At 46.3% G+C, this 19,047-nt stretch overlaps 1 long non-coding RNA gene across 1 annotated transcript; it reads right to left on the bottom strand.

Moving 5' to 3' along the window:
- Window positions 1-3,637: 3,637 nt before the first annotated feature.
- LOC106729691 lies at window positions 3,638-9,550 on the bottom strand. The gene is made up of 3 exons (XR_004322834.1): window positions 9,355-9,550; window positions 6,504-6,573; window positions 3,638-5,075 (listed from the first exon to the last, which is right to left on the bottom strand). It is a non-coding gene; the product is annotated as an uncharacterized LOC106729691 (long non-coding RNA).
- Between the last annotated feature and the right edge of the window lie 9,497 nt (window positions 9,551-19,047).

Here is a 19,047-nt window from a genome sequence, read left to right as displayed (position 1 = left end):
CGACTCTGTCTCAGAGATACATGATGACATGCGTACAAGAACACACACATAATGGACAGAATGTGGTATGTTCACGTTAGGATTCTGAAACCCTTTAAGATAACGAGGCAACTGTAAATAAATGGACATGAGATGCTCTCCAGGGTAGTTAAGCACAGAATGGGACACGTGTATAGTACTGTTCTTTTTTTACTGAAGTGCAGTCATTTACAACGTAGTGCTAATTTCTGGTGTGTAGCAGAGTTATCCAGCTTTTTGCATACACTCCTTTTCGTGTTCTCATTACAGGCTATCACAAGGTACTGAATATAGTTCCCTGTGCTATGTGTACAGCATTCTAAGCAACCGTAAAAACAGGTGCATTTACTTAAACAGGTGGTTTCTGGAAGGCTATATGAGAAGAGGCTATTGATAGTGACGAACCGTGACTGCCTCTGGAGAAGGGAGCTGGAGGCCAGCTAAGGGAAACTTACTTTTTCCCTGCATAGTCTCCTTCCGCCTTTTGTGTTTATTTACTTATTTTTACCATGAGTATGTATCACCTAGTCAAAAAAGCAAATTCAAAGGTAAAACAAAACACGAGGCAAAGGCATGAGCGGGGGCCTTCAGAGACTGCGCTACCCAGCCGTGACCCAGAGGCTGGGCGGGCGCAGGCACGCTAATTCCCAACGCTGAGGGCTCCTCCCTGCCCCGCCCGCCCGCCCCTGACTCGGCCCAAGGCCACACCCTAAACTGGCCATCTGCAGATATGACAAACAATTTGAAAACCCCAAAGAATCAAGCTGAAACTTCTCGAACCCAAGAGATACTCAGAGAAATTGCAGCTGCAAGTTGAAATACCCCAGAACTCCAGCAACTATTAGCAGAGAAATGCAATGCCATTCCTTGTCCCAGCAACTCCACTCTGAACTCTAACTGATAAGACCCATCTGCCCATGAGCACAAGACACAGTTCACAGGTGCATTCACAGAAGCACTGTCTACAGCAGCAAAGAACAAAAGAACAAGGACAGTCAGGAGAGTGCTTGAGCAGAATTCCGACGGTAGAGACCACTGACACACCACCACGCAGCAGATGTGAAAATAAAGATGGGTACAAGTTTTGTGTGCTATAAACACCAGCCAAAATAAAAACAAACCAGAAAAAGAGGGGGAAAATATCTTGCAACACAGATGACAACATTTGAAATGTAAAAGGCTCTTAGAAAGCAGTAAGAAAAAAGTGGCTCAACATGAATATAAAGAACATGAATACACAGTTCATAAAATCAGTGGTAAGAGCCAATATCCACATCAGAAATCAAAAAAATGTACAATATTACAGTGAATACTTTTTTGGCCTACCAAGTGGGCAGCTACTTCAAAAATAAAAATCAGTGGTGGTGAGAGGCTGGCTGGTACAAGTGTGAACCCTATTTCTGGATGTTAATTCGGCATATATTTTTAAAACATTAAAAATGCCTATTCCTTTTGAACCAGCAAGTCTCCACTTACAGGCAAAGGTAGTCAAGCATGTAAAGTATGAGGCAAAATAAAAAGCTAAAAAGTCAGCTGCCCACCACAACTGAGTCCTTGAATGCACCTCTAATTTCCGGTTTGTAAAAGCTAAAATGAAAATGAAAAAGCTGCAGCAGTAAGCGATGGCAGGTGACACCACTTCACCGCGGAGTACACGCCTGCTGATGTGCTGTTATGTCATGGCCGTCCTAGAGGCAAACTCAGGGACACTGGTCACCCTTCCATGGGGTGACCTGACTGGTTACCAGGTGGGCCCCCTGAGAGGAGCTTAGGTGCCCTCCTGGCCAAGTGACCCAACCCTCACCCCTGACTCACTCTGTCCTCTGCCCGCTGCCAGAAGGGCAACCAAGAGTCAGGCCAGGTGCTGAGTCAGTACCTGCCAGGGCCCCATACTCACCTCACCCTTGGGAAGACCCAGCTCCCAGGTGAACTCCTCCAGTGACAGTGCCTCCGGCCAATCAAAAGCGGAACTGCTCTACCCACTTCGCCCCCCACTCCCCCAGGCCAGTGGCTGCCTCCATGGCAACAGCCACACCCACCACTGAAGGAAACAGAAGATCCCTGTTTGGGGGTGGCTGGAGTTGAGGGGAGCAGCAGGAAGGCATCCTCTGTGGGCTCAGGCTCGCCTGACGCCCAAAGGAGGCGTGGAGGCCAGCCCACCACAGCACCCACCCATCACTGGGACGTGCCAGCCCAAGAGAGTGGGCGCCCTTCTCACCAGTCTGTTTATCTTCACAGGACTGGCACATAGAGGTGCTCAATAAACACTGAGATGCAAAAACAGCTAAATCCAGTCTACAGAAGTCTAAACAATAGCCCCTGACCACGAGAGCTATTCCAGGAACACAAGGATAATGTCCCATTAGGGCAGACAGCTCTGTGTGACGGATTGGGGGGGAAGGGGGCTCCAGGAGCCCTGCTACAAATTAAAAAGAGCGAGACAGGAGACCATCTAAGCACAGCAGTGATTTATCTCAAGGCAAGCAAGCATATTAAACACTAAAGAAAGGTTTTCCAAATAAAGAGGAGGAAGGGAAGGCAAGCCCTCCACGGTGACCACACACCCTTCCCCACAACTAAATATTGCCTAACACCCTGCATACTTCACTCTTGTAGCCTGAGTTTGAGGTGCTGATGAATTGGGCATAATCTCATTTACGCTAAAACAGAAAAGAAAAAGAAAAAAACCACACAGGTACTCAATACTTTAATGTGTGGAAACACATACAAACCAAACCAGAAGATAACTTCCATGTAAACTTCTATGAAGACTATTCATAAAGTGTGGAAAATCAGAAAAAAATAATTAACAAAAGATACTTCATTCTGCATTTCTATTCAGTGTTATCTTAAGTTCACAATCAGAAAAAGAAAACTGAACATGAGGTTCGGTAGCTGTTTGTCTTTCCTTTCTGCCGTCACTGCTCATCAGCACCCCTCCCCTGCCGTCCCCTCCCAGAGGGCCCCAGTCCCTCCACACCATCGCAGACCAGTGCACCCGTGCTGGGCTCCACGCCCAGCCCCTGACCTCCCCGCCTGCTATCCTCTCTGTCCCACAGCTCCAACTCAACTCTGGCTAGGCAGCAAACCTGTCACTTTTGACTCCAGGCTTGGAGGTGGGTTCTCACACACCCTAGTTCCTAAAGCTTCCCCATCTCCCTCTGTGCTCTCTCTGGAGCAGGAATCCTAGCATGAGTCAAGCAGTAGCCAAGGGCAGGATTTTAAAACGTCTGACTACACTCGGACAACAGGGGTGAAGGTGGGGACGTGCAGGGACCCAGCCTGACTCTGGTCCTAGGGGCCAAGGGAGGCCACCAATTCCAAGCGGGGGAGGGGAGGAGAGGAGACAGGCAATTGACGGGAGCCAGTTAAGTAAAATGCCTCCACCTCCACACTGGGCAGAGGGGCTGACAGGGTGCCAGCTCTTCCTCACCCTCTCAAGGTCTGCCCTTCAGTACGCTGCACATCTATGTACAAGAGGCGCGCGCTGTAAGCCCCGGATGCAGGGTAAGCTTCGCACGTGAGCTGGGGCCGCCTGCTGGTCAAGAGTCGCCAGCATGCTCTGTGTAGAGGTGTTCATGCCATTCTTCGAACGTTTTACAGCACTCTACTCCTATTTCATAAAAACACATAGAAAACAAAAGCATGACCTCACAATTAATTTATTTGAAACAAAGAAGGAATTCATCAGGCATCCCTGCCGTAAGTAGGGGATCTGTGGTGTCAAAAGGTCAACGGGCCAAGCGTTCAACAGGGAAGAACCCATCTAAGAACACAGGCGGCTGGAAATGCGGTGGGGACGTGTGCGGAGAAGCCAAGGAGGCGCGCGGCCTCAGGCTCCCACAGCCCCTCAGGGGAGAGCAGCTCGTGGGGAGGAGAGAAAGCTCTTCAGTCCGGCTTCCGCTTACTTCCTTCGGCCCCACCTCACGGTGCCCCTAGACTCAGCCCCTCACTCGTTCTACCTACCTCATTACAGGGGCTGGAATTGAGAACTTTAAGGTCAGGAACCGAGGAAGTTAGTTTCTCCATTTCTCAGGGACAGCAGGGTGCGCGGGCTCCTCTCTTCTGGTTTGCGCCGTTCCCCTGCCTCTTTCTGCAGACCGACATTCTCCACGGCAGCACGCGCGGGGAGTAAGACGCTGGCCTAGCCCAGTCCGGCCTCGCCGCCCAGGGTAAGCGTCCAACACCGCCCGACTGCACTGTCTGTGCCTAACTCACCTGAACTCTGAGACCGTGAGTGCAACCATGGCTCGACTCCTAGGACAGTGCTTCTCAAGCTTGAAAAATGCACCCTCCTTTCCAGGGGCTGATGTAGGAGGCCTGTGGTTCACCAGGAAAGAGGGATTCCAGCAAGCCCTCCAGGAGCTGCACTTTGAGAACCTCTGCCCTAGGCTGAGGTGTCCGGCCTGGCCCAATCAACTATGAACAGGTACACCGTTACGGACAACAGGGGCTGTCTGGGTGAGAATTTTGTACAGGAACGGGAGCATGGAGGACATGACCACTCCCCTGCCACACCAGCCACGACTTCCACCCTCGGTCTGTTAGTGGCTCCTCTCAGATAATTGCCACATCGCCCTGGGCTTCCCTCCATCACATAAACTTAGCACTTACCACTCTGCAGCAAGATTTCCTTATCGTTGTCCATTCTCAAAGGATTTCCCCCCAAATTTTGAAAGACAGGTAAGTTAAACAGACAAAATGTCTTCTGAGCCAGTATGACATATCTGACCATATTTTCATATCAATAATTGACTGATCAGATTTTTTTAAAGGGGGGAGGGCATGAAAAGGGAAGTCCATCTATAACCATGTAGAGGAGGGAGCATGACACTTTGGTCAGACCTAACCTGAATGGAGCCTGGGGAGGGCGGGCGCTGCAGACGGGGGGCTGCTGGTGTCCTGGTAACCCCAGCAAGAGCCTCCCTGCAGCCAGGCAGTATCACCAGGCTGCCATACAGGCCAGTGTTATCAACGCTTGTCCATATCCTCTCATTTTAAATCCGTACTCACCAAGCAACCTTCTTACTATGGTCTCGTTTCCCATGTAGGTCTGCCTACAGGGAGAGAATTTGCTGATCACACACCCTTTTGAGTATCTGGGTCCCTGCTGCAGTGATCTCCCACCATGAATCAATATATCCAAACTGAGAAAACAGTAACGACATAGTTCAGTCACACTATTTTTCGACATAAACCAGTAAGTCGTTACGGCCTATACAAACCTCCTGAGCTTTGTTAACGTGGATCTCCAACACAGGAGGGTTCTTTAGGTGAAGCAGGGTTTCTGAGCACCAGACACTGGATCCCTGGAGCATTCACTGAGGCCAGGGATAAACCAACCCATCCCCAGGGCCACTGGGACAGCAAGTTAGTCTTTCCCTGGGTGGTAATACACCATCAGCAGAGCCACATCTTTTGATAAGCATGCTTTCTTACCCTCCATTTAACTGGAGTTCTCAATCAATAGACACTGGGGCCAGGGATTACATCACTCACTTCCAGAGACCCAAAGTCTAGTGTGATCCTGTCCCAGATCAGGCATAATATCAATGCTTGCTGATGGAATGAGCAATATTTGGCTATTTTGCTCACTTCCCTGCATAATATGATTCACTGAGTCTGGTCTGAAATAGTCGGCAAACCAAAAACAAAGAAGAAAAGCCCTTTTTAGTCCCTGTCTTCAGTACCTCTCTCAAATCCATCCAATTCACTTATCCCCCTTCTGTGACCCTAATCCGCATCACCCTCTCTCACCCAGACCCAAGGTGGTCTTCCACCCTCCCCTTCTGAACCCTACAGATGACATTTTAAAAACACAAATCTGGTTAGTATGTTACTTCCGCTGTTAAATACCTTGATGGCTTCCCGTAAGACTTCAGATTAAGCGCAAATACTTACCACTGATTGCAAAGCCTTTCACAGTGCAGCCCTGCTCTCCTTTCATCCCACCTCAAACACCACTCTTTCTTTCCTTTGTTCTAGGCACCTGGACCTCCTGCCCCCTTAGGGCTACTTTTCTCACAACACACTACCATCCACCACCCTTTAGGGCTCAGCCTCGATGCCCCTCACTTTCTCAGGGAGACCCCAGATAGCTTCTCTCAGAGTAAGTTAACTGTAGTGAATGTACTCTTTTAAGGCATGAATCACACAATTATTTTTCCAATGTCTCACTTGGAGCCATGCTTGATAGATGAATTGATGAATCTCTCGTGCTTCTTGGATCACCCGTTAAGAAAGAAAAGACAAGCCTGAAGCAGTGAGTGTTGGGAAGAGCTAGGACACTGAAAAGGACAGCATGAGGTCAAGGGGGATTTCTGGCGAACATGCAGTCCACCAGAAGAGCCCAAGGGGTTTCAGAGAGCACAAACCGTGCTTGTGTGGCCACGTGGCACATATGTGCAGCAGGAAGCGTCAGGGTGAGGAAGGATGTGTTCACTCCAAGCATGGGCATGGCGCTGTGAGAACTGAACACAGCTCACCTGGGCTCAGCCACCCAGCGTCCACACTTGTCACTCTTCCTCTTGCCAGTCGTCTCAGGGAAGAGTAGAGCTGAGGAAGGAAAAGAAAATGTGAGACACTCAATTTACTTTCCAATGACTGGATTCTCAGGCTGGAAGGGAACCCACAACAGTTGCATTTTTACCTCCTACAGTGGCAGAGGTCAAGTGGGACCAGGAAAAAACAGCTTCCCCTCCCAGGATGGAAGGGCCACAGACACTGCTCCCTGAAGCATATGTTGGACCCAGGGCTGTAATCACAGCCTTTTCCCAATGAAGTTTTATCAATGGGTGCGCAAATCAAGACACTGAAAAAACAGGTAGCATGACAGGACCTTAATGCTGTTATCATTACCATTAGATAATGGTATCCTCACGGAACCTTACACAGCATGTCAGAGGTTACCAACATGCCCCCCCACGGATTCCCTCCCTGTTTCACGTCCCACTGTGCCTCAGAGAGTGCATGCAGTCTGTCAGAGGCCCTGGGAAGGTACCTTCACGATGTGGTGCTGGTTTATGCTAATACTATCAATCATTGAGGGTGTATAATTAGGTTTCTCCCACCACATACTCGGAAGGGAGAAATCCAGTTGAATCACTTAAAAAAAAAAAAAAAACAGCGTGGGGGCTTTTCAGTGGGCAGCCGGAGCAGGCCAGGGGGGCGAGGGGACGGTGAGAGCAGCCCACCCCACCCACCCCTCCGCCGCCCCTCAGTTCCCACGCCACGCCCCTCACAGCGCAAACTGCTACCCGCTTTCCCCAAATCTACTGCCATTCCCAGTTTCCTCCTACATGACCTGGTTGTGCGCGGCCGGACCTCGGCCCCACGGTCCCGGGAGTAGGCTCTGCGCCCATCAGAGGAAATCACGGCATCGGCCGCCACCTCACGCGGCAGCCGAGACGTGCCGCGGAGGCAAGCCCACCAATGCCACCCTGGCGCCTGCGCAGTGACCAGCAGAGACGGCTGGGGCGGGCTGCGTCTCCCAGGATACCACAGCCCCTCGGCCCACCCAACAGCCCTGCTGTCACTCACGATGGCGCATGTGCAGCAGGCAAAGGTGGGCGGGACTCTGCGACCCGCCCTCAGACCCACCCCCTGCAGCTCCACTGGGGTTGATGACGGCGCCAGCGCAGTACACCTCGGCTGCCACCTACTGGCCCACAAATGTAGCACTAGGGTCTGCAGCGCTGCCAGTCACTCAGGACACGCAGTCCCCACCCTTGGGCCCGCCCCCCGCTGCCAGCCCCTCTGTCATTCAATATGGAGCCTTGGCAGACACCTGGCAGACAACGCACAAAGCGCTATATGGGCAACAGTCTGCAATCCCCGTTTAATCATTCAAAACACAAAGCCCACCCTCAGGCCCGCCCCCTGCAGCCTGCCCCACTGGCATTCAACATGGAGCCTGCGCAGTTTGCAGCGGACGCCCCCTGTCAGTCAACAGAGCGCTAGAGTGGGCAAGGTCTGCAGCCCCTCCCTCGGCCCGCCCCTTGCAGCCCCACCCTCTTTCGAGACTACGCCTGCGCAGTACGCCTCAGAGCCACCTGTCAAGCTGAGCACTGGAGAAGGCAGGGCTCCACAGCTCCTACCTCGGTCCGCCCCCTGCAGCCCTGCCGTCATTCATGACGGCTCCACCTGTCGGCCAACACAGTGTCAGAATGGGCAGAGTCTGCAGCACTGTCGTCCCCAAAGTGGGTCCGTGGCCCCACCTCCTCAGCCTCTAGACAGGGCACCTGCGCAGCACAGCTTGGCTGCACCTCTGCCCAAAAGATGGAGCCAGACACACCCCAGGGTGAAAGCAGCCCAGGAAGACAACAGGGGAAGGGCTGCCCCTCTGCAGCCCCCAGACCCAGCCAAGGAGAAACAGCCTGTAGCCTTGACCCTCAGGACAAACAGCTCCACAACGACAGCAGGCAAACTCTAGGCCACATGGACCCAGCCGACAAAACAGCCCCCCAACCACCGCCGTGGCCCAGTCTCACAAGTCTGAGTTCAGAACCCACACTAGTCAGGGTGGCCAGAACCTTCAGCCTTCAATCACTGCAAAGAACACAGCGCACCACAGCTCTCGGCCGCACCCCTGCGGCCCGCCAGCCAAGCTTCAGCTGCCCGCATCAAAGATGGCGCAGAGGTGGGCGGAGCTCTATCAGACCATCACAGCCCAAAGTGCCCGGCAGTCACGACTGCCCTTGGCCCCGCCCCAACCCACATGGCGCCTGCGCGGCCAATCTTAGCTGCCCACATCGAAGATGGCGCCAGGGTGGGCGGGGCCCACAGCACATCAATGCCCAGAGAAAATACGCGGCAGGCACGACAGCCCTCAGCCCCGCCCCTCAAGGCCCATAGCTCCTCCCACCGCCACTGCGGCAAATAAGTGCCGCCCCCAAAGACTGGCGAGGATGCAATGGGAGGCCGGAGGGGGGCTGTACAGTAAGGGACCCGGTGGGATAGGGTGTCCTCTGCAGCCCCTAGACCGAGCCAAAGAAAGCGGGGGGGCGCCCAGAGCCCACCCACACCCATCAGGGTGGGCCCGCCACTTCTCCGGCACCCACCCCAGCGGATTTCATTGACAGGAGCCCGTGGCCGGCCCGCCCCCTGCCCAGGTCCAGCGCCGCAGCCGGCTGTCCAGTCCCTCACTACCATAGGGGAGGTGGCGCGGCAGCCCCCACCCCAGACCCCGGCCGGCCACTCAAGATGGCGCGGCTGCGGCAAGCGCGGCTGCGGCAAGAGCGGCAGCCCCCGCCAGCTGACCAGGGTCCCAGACCTGCGGCGATCCGGCCCACGCAGCGTCCAGACGCGGAGGTGCGAGGCTGGGGCGGCAGGACTCACCTCACCACACCTCACAGCACCACCCCGCCCCAGGCCAACAGCTCGGCAGCGGCGGCGCAGCCCACGCGCACTGTCTAGTGCACGGCCCCGGGCGCCCGGCGGCGCCACCAGCCCAGGGTGGACATGTCCCCTCCTCCGCTCCGACCTCGTCCTTCCGCGGCTCCCAGCGTCTGCAAAGAGCCCCGGCCCGCGACTCCTTGTCAGGCTCTCCGCAGAGGCGGGACCCAGCGCGGGCCAATGAGCGGCCGCACTGCGCGCCGCGGGGCCTTCGCCCCGCCCCCGAGCCCTGCCAATCAGGCTGCAGTTGCCGGGGCGACGGCTTGGCGCGAAGGCAGGAGGTTGACGTCAACTGAGCCAACGCGAGGGGCCCTGAGGAGGGGTCTGGAAAAGGGGGGGAGGGTGTGTGACCCCCAAACAAAGAAGGCCCACTAACGACTCCCAAACGCAAAACCGCTGAAGAAAAAGAAAAGAAAACCCATACATTTGTCAAAAATGAAAATTCGGCAGGCAAAAACATGTACATCGAAGTCTACAGACAAACGAGGAGACGAGACTTTTCGCCCGGGACACACGAAAGGCGCGGGGTAACTTCCCTAATAAACGGAGAGCTCCTGGAGGCCGAAACGGTAAAGACCTGGCCAAGGCAGGAAGGTGGGCAAAGAGGGAGAAAACCGGCAACTCACAGGAAGGTACAAACGGCTGACAGACCTCCGGGACCAAAATCACGACCCGACTCTCGCAGGAGCGCCACAGCGAGAGCGCGGACACGCGCGATCGGCCGGCGCTCTCCTCAGGCCGGGCCGTGGGGCGCGGATGCGGGAGGAGACCGCGCGGCAGGACGCGGCCGGCGACCCCGCGGAGCCAGCGAGACGCGCGGGCTGGAGCCCGCGGGGCGGCCCGGTAAGTGCCCGCGGTCGTTCGTGAGGGACGCGCACACACGCAGGGGACACCTCCGGGCCCGGCAACCCGGGACCCTAGGGGAGGGACTTGCCCCTTCCCCAGACCACACTGCCTGGATCTCCCTGTCAGACACGCATTTCTTTCTCAGCAGTAAAATCAATGAATTAGGAAAATGTACCCTTTGATCCAAGCATTCCACTCTCTAAAGAACTAAAGCAAAGAAAATAAGCAGAGATGCGGAAAAGCTTCTATGCAAGCATATTCACAGAGCATCATTTATGATTAGAAAAATGTGCTCTGCAGAAGAATTAGACTGTATTCCGGGAAAGCCATACAGTTTTATGTGTCCAATAAAAACGTTAGATTTTAATTTTAAAGGAAAAGAGTCATAAGAAACAGCTAATTTCAAAAAGCAGGTTACTTCAGAACACATAGACTATGATACCCAAAATTAATTTTTATATTTATACTTAGAAAGTATAAATATTTATAAATCAGTGGTTGCTTGGTACATTAAGAAGCTATTGGTTTGGGGTGGGGTGGGAGGTGTTTTAAACTCCCCAAGTCTTCAACAGTCTCTTCTCACCCAGGAGTGCCACATAAACATAAAACCAAAATGAAAACATTGTATTCGCTATGCACCTTTGAACCGCATTTCCCAGGAGCCTCTATAGAAATTCTAGAGGCACCACTGAAAGTGAATGTGGTTTATGTACTACCCTTAGGTCAGAGATTTTCACGTCTGGCCATACATTAGGATCCCCTGGGGAGCTGGTACACCCTGTAGGTGCCCAGGGTCCCACAGAGGTGTTTGGGAGCTCACCAACTGGTTAAGGACTGGAAGCTGATTTCAACACATTCTATGGGCCTCATCCCCTTGCCTTCTCACGGGCCTCTATCTGCAATACAGGTTTTTCTCTGGATCCCAGGTCATTCATTCCCATCGGATACCAAACACTCTCAGAGCTCCTCCAGCTACTACCCCAATTCTCAGCACTCCCTTCTGCTACCCTCTTGATAGAGTGGTCTTCAGTCACTGACTCCACAGCCTTACCGCATTCTCTCCCCTCACCATGCCCCACGGGCCTTCATCCTTTCCACAACCCTGAAACTGCTCAGCAATTTCAGCAGTTCCTTTATGGCCGCGAGACTTGTTGTTCTTAGTCTCACTCCATCTTTCAATAACATTCAACATCCTCATTAAAACAAACCCCCACACTCTCAGATTTACAGTGACAATACACTACCCTGGTTCCCTCCCACGTCAATGGCTCTTCTCCATCCTCTTAGCTGGCTTCTGCTCTGTTCAACCTCTCAATGCTCAGAACTTGGTCACTAGACTTCCCCATCAATACCCACTCCCTAGGTAGCAGTCTCAACTAGATGCATGGTTTAAGTACCACCTGCATGCCAATAGATCCCAAATTTAAATCCTCTGCCACAAAATGCTCTACAAAAGCCCAGTCTCATATATCCAACCGTCTGCTTAATAGCTGACTACTCCAACGGGATGTCTAATAGGCAACTCAAAACATTTAAACAAATAGTAATTTCCCTTCTCCCTGTTTCTATAAACAGCACCAGTCATGGCAGCCAAAAATCTTGCAATTGTTCTTAATTCCCCTTTTCCTTACCACCAACATTCAATTCATTAACAAGTCCTGCTGACTCTACATCCAAGACACATCCCAAATTTGTCCCATGTTTTCCTCTACATGATAGTCCTAATTACCATGATTTCCCCTAGCTATTAACCTACTCACTTGACTACCTGCTTCCACTCCAAACCCTCCACCTCCACTGTTCCCCAGACAGCATCCAGGGTGATGATCTTCTTTAACCGCAAGTAAGACATCAAGTTGCAGCTTGAATTACCTCCTATTCACAACCCCAAACACACTTCAGTTTAAGTCTAAAATCCATACACCATGAACAAGGTTAAAAGGCATCAATATCTTTTGTCATGAAGAATGTTAAATATCTGTGATGTAAAATTTAATAAACTTTTCCTTCAGATTTCTGTTTTTTATACCTTAAGAAATCCCTCCCCACACTCAAGTCATAGATCTTCTAATAGCCTTAAGTTTTAGTTTTTTTATGTTTATTTTTGCATATGTTCTACAGTAGTGATCTAATTTTTCTCCTGATATATATCATGTTTCTGTATACGAGTGAACCTTTTCCTAAACTCTCTAGTCGGCCCCACTGGCCCATCTATTTGTGTGCATTAATATATAATATTATTTATTACAGCTTTGCAATGCCTTGATTATCTGAAAGGACAACTGCTTTACCTTGTTTTGCAAAAGTGTCTTTGGCTATTCTTAGCCCTTGACTGACATTTTACTGAATCTATAGAGAAATTTAAAGAAAAATGAAAACATTTTATCAAGACCTCCCATCTTTGCGTATGGTCTATACCACTCATTTATTCATGTCTTCTATGGCCATCTACAATATAATGTAATTTTTTTCCCATAAATGTCTTATTTGACTTTAGGAGGTCTTTTTCCCTATTACTTATCTAACTGATTATTTTTTGAGTTACCACAGTGTATAGCTCCTTTTTTTAAAAATAAATTCATACTTACAGAAAATTTGCAAAGATAGGGTAAACATTCCTTCCGTAGTTTCCCCTGATGTTCACATCTTATCTAATTTTGGTACATTGTCAAATGAAGAAATTAACATTAGTACAAAACTATTAATTAAACTACAGACTTTACATAAATATTTTCCTTCTGTCCCAGGATCCCATCCAGAACACCACATTACATGTAGTTTTTATGTCTCCTTAGACAATTCCAGGCTATGGAATTGTCTCAGTATTTCTCAGTATTTCCTTGTTTATCATGACTTAGGCAGTTTTGAGGAGTGCTAGTCTATTTTTTAGAATAGCTCTTATTTTGAGTCTGTCTGATATTTTCTCATGATTTGCCTTGGGTTATGAGTTTTTGAGAATTGTCTGCTATTGCTTTTTATATGTTGATTTGTCTTATCCAGTGAGTGTGCTGCACTCTTCTTGTTGGTTCTAATAGTTTCTCTACAGATCTTCCTGTTTTTTGAAATATTAACATCTTTATTAATGACGATTTTTAAATTTTGATTGACAATTATATCTCATTTCATGATCATAATGCATTCGATAGGACCTCTGGGGTGACTGGAGTAAGTCTTTATTCTGCACTTGAAAGGGGATGCTTACCTTTCACCATGAAGTGAAAATGTCCACAACAATCTTTTTTGTAGAGCCTCTTTACTGGGGGTTAAGGAAATTCCCTCAAGTTCTAGTTTCCTAAAAACTTCATCATGGGTAAGTTTAATTTTTATACAATGACTTTTTAATATCTATTGGGAAGATTATACTTTATTATTTTACTAATCTGTTAACGTGGAGAATTACGGCAAATTTTGATGTTGAAACATGTTGCATTCCTAATCCCTATTCGATCATGATTGAGGGTTTGATTTGTATACACATGCAGCGGGATACTTCGGGGTTATATTTTACTTTTGGTTTTTGCATCTAATTTCTTTATTATACTTTGTTTTCGATATCAAGGTTATACTAGCCATATAAAATGATTTGGATTGTTATCTTGTTGTTTATAGTCTCTAAGACAGTTCACAAAAAATAAAGATTCTCTGATTTTTTTAAGTTTAATATGTCACTGTAATATTACCTAAATCTGATGTCTTTTTGCATGGAATAGTTTGGACTTAGTTTCCTTAGTTTTGTACTTATACTTCTGCTGTCTTGAGTCAATTTTGGTCATTTACATTTTACAAGAAAATTGTCCAATTCACTTAAATTAATTAGCATATAACAATTCACAGTATTCTTTTGATTTTCAATCTCTTCCTCGCTGTTAATTATGCCTTTTCCATTACTAATATCATTTATTCTTGTTTTCATCAGATTCATTAAAGATTTGACAATTTTACGTATTTTAAAGCGCTTCTGACCATATTCTCTTCTTTTCCATTTAACTAATCTCTGTTCTTTATTATTTCCTTCCTTATTTGGGTTTCTTTTTCCTAGCATCCTGACTTGCATATTTAATTCCTTTACCTTCAATCTTTCCTAATTTTTAACAGATACATTTAAGGCTATAACATTGTTGTTTGGTACTGTATTCCATTGTTTCAGTTAGATTTCCTCTTAGTCACATGAAGGAATGTGTTTAGGTTTCCAAGGTCTTTAAAAATCTTTTGATTATAGATATCTAATTTAACTGCATTATAGCCAAATGATATGTCCTATATATTATTATTTGAGATTTGTTAAAACTTCGATTGTGATCTTAGGATATAATCAATTTTAATTTTTCGATGTGTCAGAGAAGAATGAGCATCTCTAATTATCAGGGACCAATTTCTATTTGTGTTTATTGGATCAGGCTTATTGTGTGTTTTTTTCATTTTCAGTATTCTTACTAATTTTCTGTCTGCTTGATATATCAGTTCTAAATCATTATAATAAAACCTCCCATTATGCCTTTGATTTTATACATTGCTCTTGGTAATTCTTTTAGTTTTTGCTTTATATATCCAAGGCCATGTTTTTAGGTAGAAACAAGTCCATGATTTCCTCCAAATCAGATATCAAGGAAATTAACCTAGCTATCTGCCTTTAACAGGGGAGCTAATCTGTTCACATCTTAAATTTCTGATATATTTGTTACATGTGCCTTTTCCTTTGCCTCTTATTTTCTCCTTTCCTGCCTTCTACTAAGTTGATCAAGTTTTCTTTACTTCTCTTTTTTCCCTTTGCTAATTTGAAAGCTTTCAATTATATTTCAGTTACTTCACTGTCTTTAAATTCCCAATTAATATACAAGTACATATTTCTTAGCAGAGTATAAAATAATGAAGGGTCTTCTCATACCTTAGCAATTCACTGAATTTCCTATTTCCACTTTCCTGGTTCTTGTCTAGAATTAGCTATACCTTTTTTAAACAAACCCAAAACACAATTTTTACAGTCAATGATTAATTATATTTACTGATATTTTGAGAATTTATTCACTCATTCTTGTTCCTTAATTTTACTCCATCTAGGTTCATTTTTTTCTCACTGTAATAAATCCTTAAATAAGCCTTTCAGTGTACAAGGTAGTCTACCTAGCCATTTGTATTTCTAAAAATGGCTTTAAAAGGTATTTTGAATGACAGTTTATCTAGATATGGAATTCTAAGATGACCCTTATCGTCTCTCTATATTCTGCAGATATGATCCCACTGTCTCCTGACATCTAACACTGCTGATGACGAGGTCTGCTATCATCTAAATGTTCCTAATAACATTGGTTTTTCCCTCTGTAGCTTTTCAGTGATGTTATGTGTGAATTTATTTTTGTTTATCCTGCTCAGGGCTTGTGTGAAAATCTTTATTCCATTCTGGAGAATTCTTGGCTGGTATATCTTGGCCAATATAGCCTTTCTGCCATTCCAGCTCTCTTTTCTTCTCTGCGTATTAGAGATTATTGGCCTTTCTTAATCTACCTTCCATTTATCTTCTTTATTTTTCTTATTTTTGGGGGTTGCTTTCTGAGTAATTCCTCTAACTGCATCCAGTATAGTGTTTCCCTTTCTGTGGTTTACAATGGCTATGTATTTTTTTATGTCTAAGATTTTTAATCAGTACTTTTTTATATCCACCTTTCTCAAATGGGTGAACATTTATGAATACTATTCTTTATCTCTCAGGAATCTTAAAGTCACATTGAAACTGTTAGAATTGCATTTTTGTCAGTAATGAATTCTTATCCTGACTGTTGATTTTGTTATCTTGCTTACTGTAAGTTTTCCTAAGTTTAACTCAGTGCTTTTTAATTTTAGTTTCTGAGCATTTCTCTTATGGGATATCTCCCTGTCCCCCACCACATCTAGCTTTTTTTTTGGGGGGGGGGGTCTCTCCCTTGCCCCTGAGAAACTTATTCCTGAGATAAGTCTTATATTGTTAGCTGGGGGCTCTGTGTCATCTGATAAAGGTGTATATTAGTCAATGAGAAAAATTTAAGCTTAAGTTGGGTCCACTCTGCATGGCTGTGTTTTTACCTCCTGCCACTGCTCACAATATATGCTGGGTCCTGTGTAACCATTACTGGTTTTATTCAGTCTCAGTTCATGTCAGGAGAATCTCGCCCCAGCCCGTCTGACAAATGAGCCTGGCACGGCAGTATGCATAGGGTGCTTCTGGACCTCTTTACTCCACAGCAGTCAAACTGTTAGCTACCTCTGCCTATTTAAAGATCAGAAATGTAGCAGGTTTATGTCTTCAAGGCCCACAAATCCTTGTTTCTCTGTTCAGTTTTTGATCCATACAGATTTCCGATGTATCTCTATCACTGCCAGTTTATATTAAAGAAGAGGATGGTCTTAAGTGTGAACACAAAAACACGTAACACCATCTCATTCAAAAGTACTATCTTCTAAATTATCTACAGCAGTAGCTCTCACTTCTTTCCCATGTGTACAATGGTGTTTTCCTGAGGCTACATGACATGTGGTATCATGACAGACTGAATGCAAAGCAGCGAGGACTGTAGCTGTTTTCATTTAAGCCAGATGTTAAAGAGATCTGCAAAGATGGAAAACAATGCCACTCTTCTCGGTAATCTTTTGTTCTGGGAATTAAGTTATTTTTTAATTTAAACAATGTTGCTTATATTAACATGTAATGGACTTACTACCTATTTTTAAATTAATTAATATGCATTTAAAATTTTGTTTTAATTTCTAAAACTACATATATTGATAGGTATAATCCATATAAACAAAAGTTATTTGGAGTTCTCAATCATTTTCAAGAGTGTCAGTGGGTCTTGAGACCAAAAAGTTTGAGGTTACAATAAGTATATAACAGACTGGGCTAGCTGAGTGTTATGATCCCATGGATTAGCACAGAGCTTAATACACAGAAGTCTCTCAATAAATGTTTATTCATCTGTTCTTTCAACAAATACTTGAGTGCCTACTACATATAAGGTCCAATGCTAGGCCAGGTTTATGGTTCATTGCAAATAAAACTGAAATAGCCCCTGTCCTAATTCATTTATTTGATAAATATGTCTTGAGCTTCAGTGTAGCTGGGAAGATATATACATTAAGTTGACAAAATAAATCTTTAAAAATTGTGGTGAGGGTTTTGAAGAAAAAAACTAGGATGCTGAAATGAGGGGGTAGAAGGGGTGTTTGCATGGTAGTTAAATAGAGGAGTCAGCGAAGGCTTCTCTGAGGAAAAGAAGCTAAAACTAAATTAGTGAGAAAGAGCCAGCCCTGAGAAGAGCAAGGGAAGAACATTCTGGACAGACAAAATAGCAGCAAAGACCATCAAGGAAAAAAAGGAGAAAAGACACCAGAATGGCCGGAGGATAGCAAGAATGGGGTAGAGGGGCACGAAGTGAGGTTGTACAGGTGTGCAAGAGCCAGCTCTTTAGGAACTGTAGGCCAAGACATCTTGAATTTAATCCTAAATGTGACTGGGAGCCACTGAAGACTTTTACATGAGGTCTGACCTGATCCACTGCCAGGTGACTGACGGTGCTGTGTGGGGAACTGGCAACTAGCGATAGGGAGGAGAGGAAGCAGGAAGACCAGTTAGGAGGCAGCTGTCTAGGCAGGATGACCGTGCTCTGAACTAGCATGGCAGCAGCGGAAATGGGGAGACGGGAACAAATACAAGAGGTATTTACAAGACAAAAGGGAGAAACCTTGCTGATAATCTATGTATGTGTGGCAAAGAAAAAGGTATCATAAAGGATTCCTACATTTCTGGTTTGAGCAACTGAGTAGGTGGAAGTGTTATTTAGTGAGTCTTTGAGTCACAGGTTTGGGCAGGGGAAAAGCAGAAAATCGAGAGCTGTCTCTTGGATATGTTACATTTGAAATGCTTATATTCAAGCAAGTGGAGATGCTGAGTAGGTGTTCTGGGGAGGTCTGCTAGAGCTCTGACTCTGGAACTTTTCCCCACAGAGGTGGTCTGCTGCATGAATCGTCAGTTTAAAATAAATACCACTTCACAAAATAAATCAGTTCTTCAGTATTTAGTACTCTTGCATATACATTCAGTGCTGGAAAGGTTAATTATCTTAGTTACATATTTGTATACAGTTCCTCAGTAATGCAAATCTAACCAATTTTCTTTAAGGGTAAACTTACTTTATTTTTTTGACCCTCTCAAGGAATTTCAAGACAACAGAAAGCCATATTAAAGGCAACCAACTCTATCACAAAAACTGCTTCTAAATTCAACTATTAAAAAAAAAAGTTAATTACATGTGAGATTAAAGATAGGCCAAGGACAACTCTGTCACAAATCTGATGTTATAAAAGAAAAACACTGTCAAGTCTGGCAGATGGAGTTAAGGTTCAGAGTTCCCGTATGCCAGGAAGGCTCACCTATCCAATGTTCTGCTCACATGTCCCTGTCCAAGAGGGCACTGAGCACCTTCTCTCATAGAAAGCAGGACTCAGAAATCAAGTTATCACATGCTAATCAAAATACTTGCTTAAAAAATACAGGGTTATTCACATACTTTTTTCTCAAATTGGTTTGCCAACCATGAAGCTCTAACCCTGGCAAAACGAGACCTTTACAGGTATTATCCAATACATCCAGACACTAGGGACATAGGGATAAATAGAGGAGATGTCGTCTCTGCCATCGTGGGGTATACACCAAACAACTGTGAAATAGCCACACAAGTAATATGAGTGACAAACACTAAATGTGATGAAGATACACTGTGCTATAATCACGTATAATAAGAGTCTGACCTGGACCAGATG

This window comes from Camelus ferus, chromosome 9 (assembly GCF_009834535.1).
Source record: "Camelus ferus isolate YT-003-E chromosome 9, BCGSAC_Cfer_1.0, whole genome shotgun sequence".
NCBI lineage: Eukaryota > Metazoa > Chordata > Mammalia > Artiodactyla > Camelidae > Camelus > Camelus ferus.
This window is presented reverse-complemented; position numbering and strand designations above follow the sequence as displayed.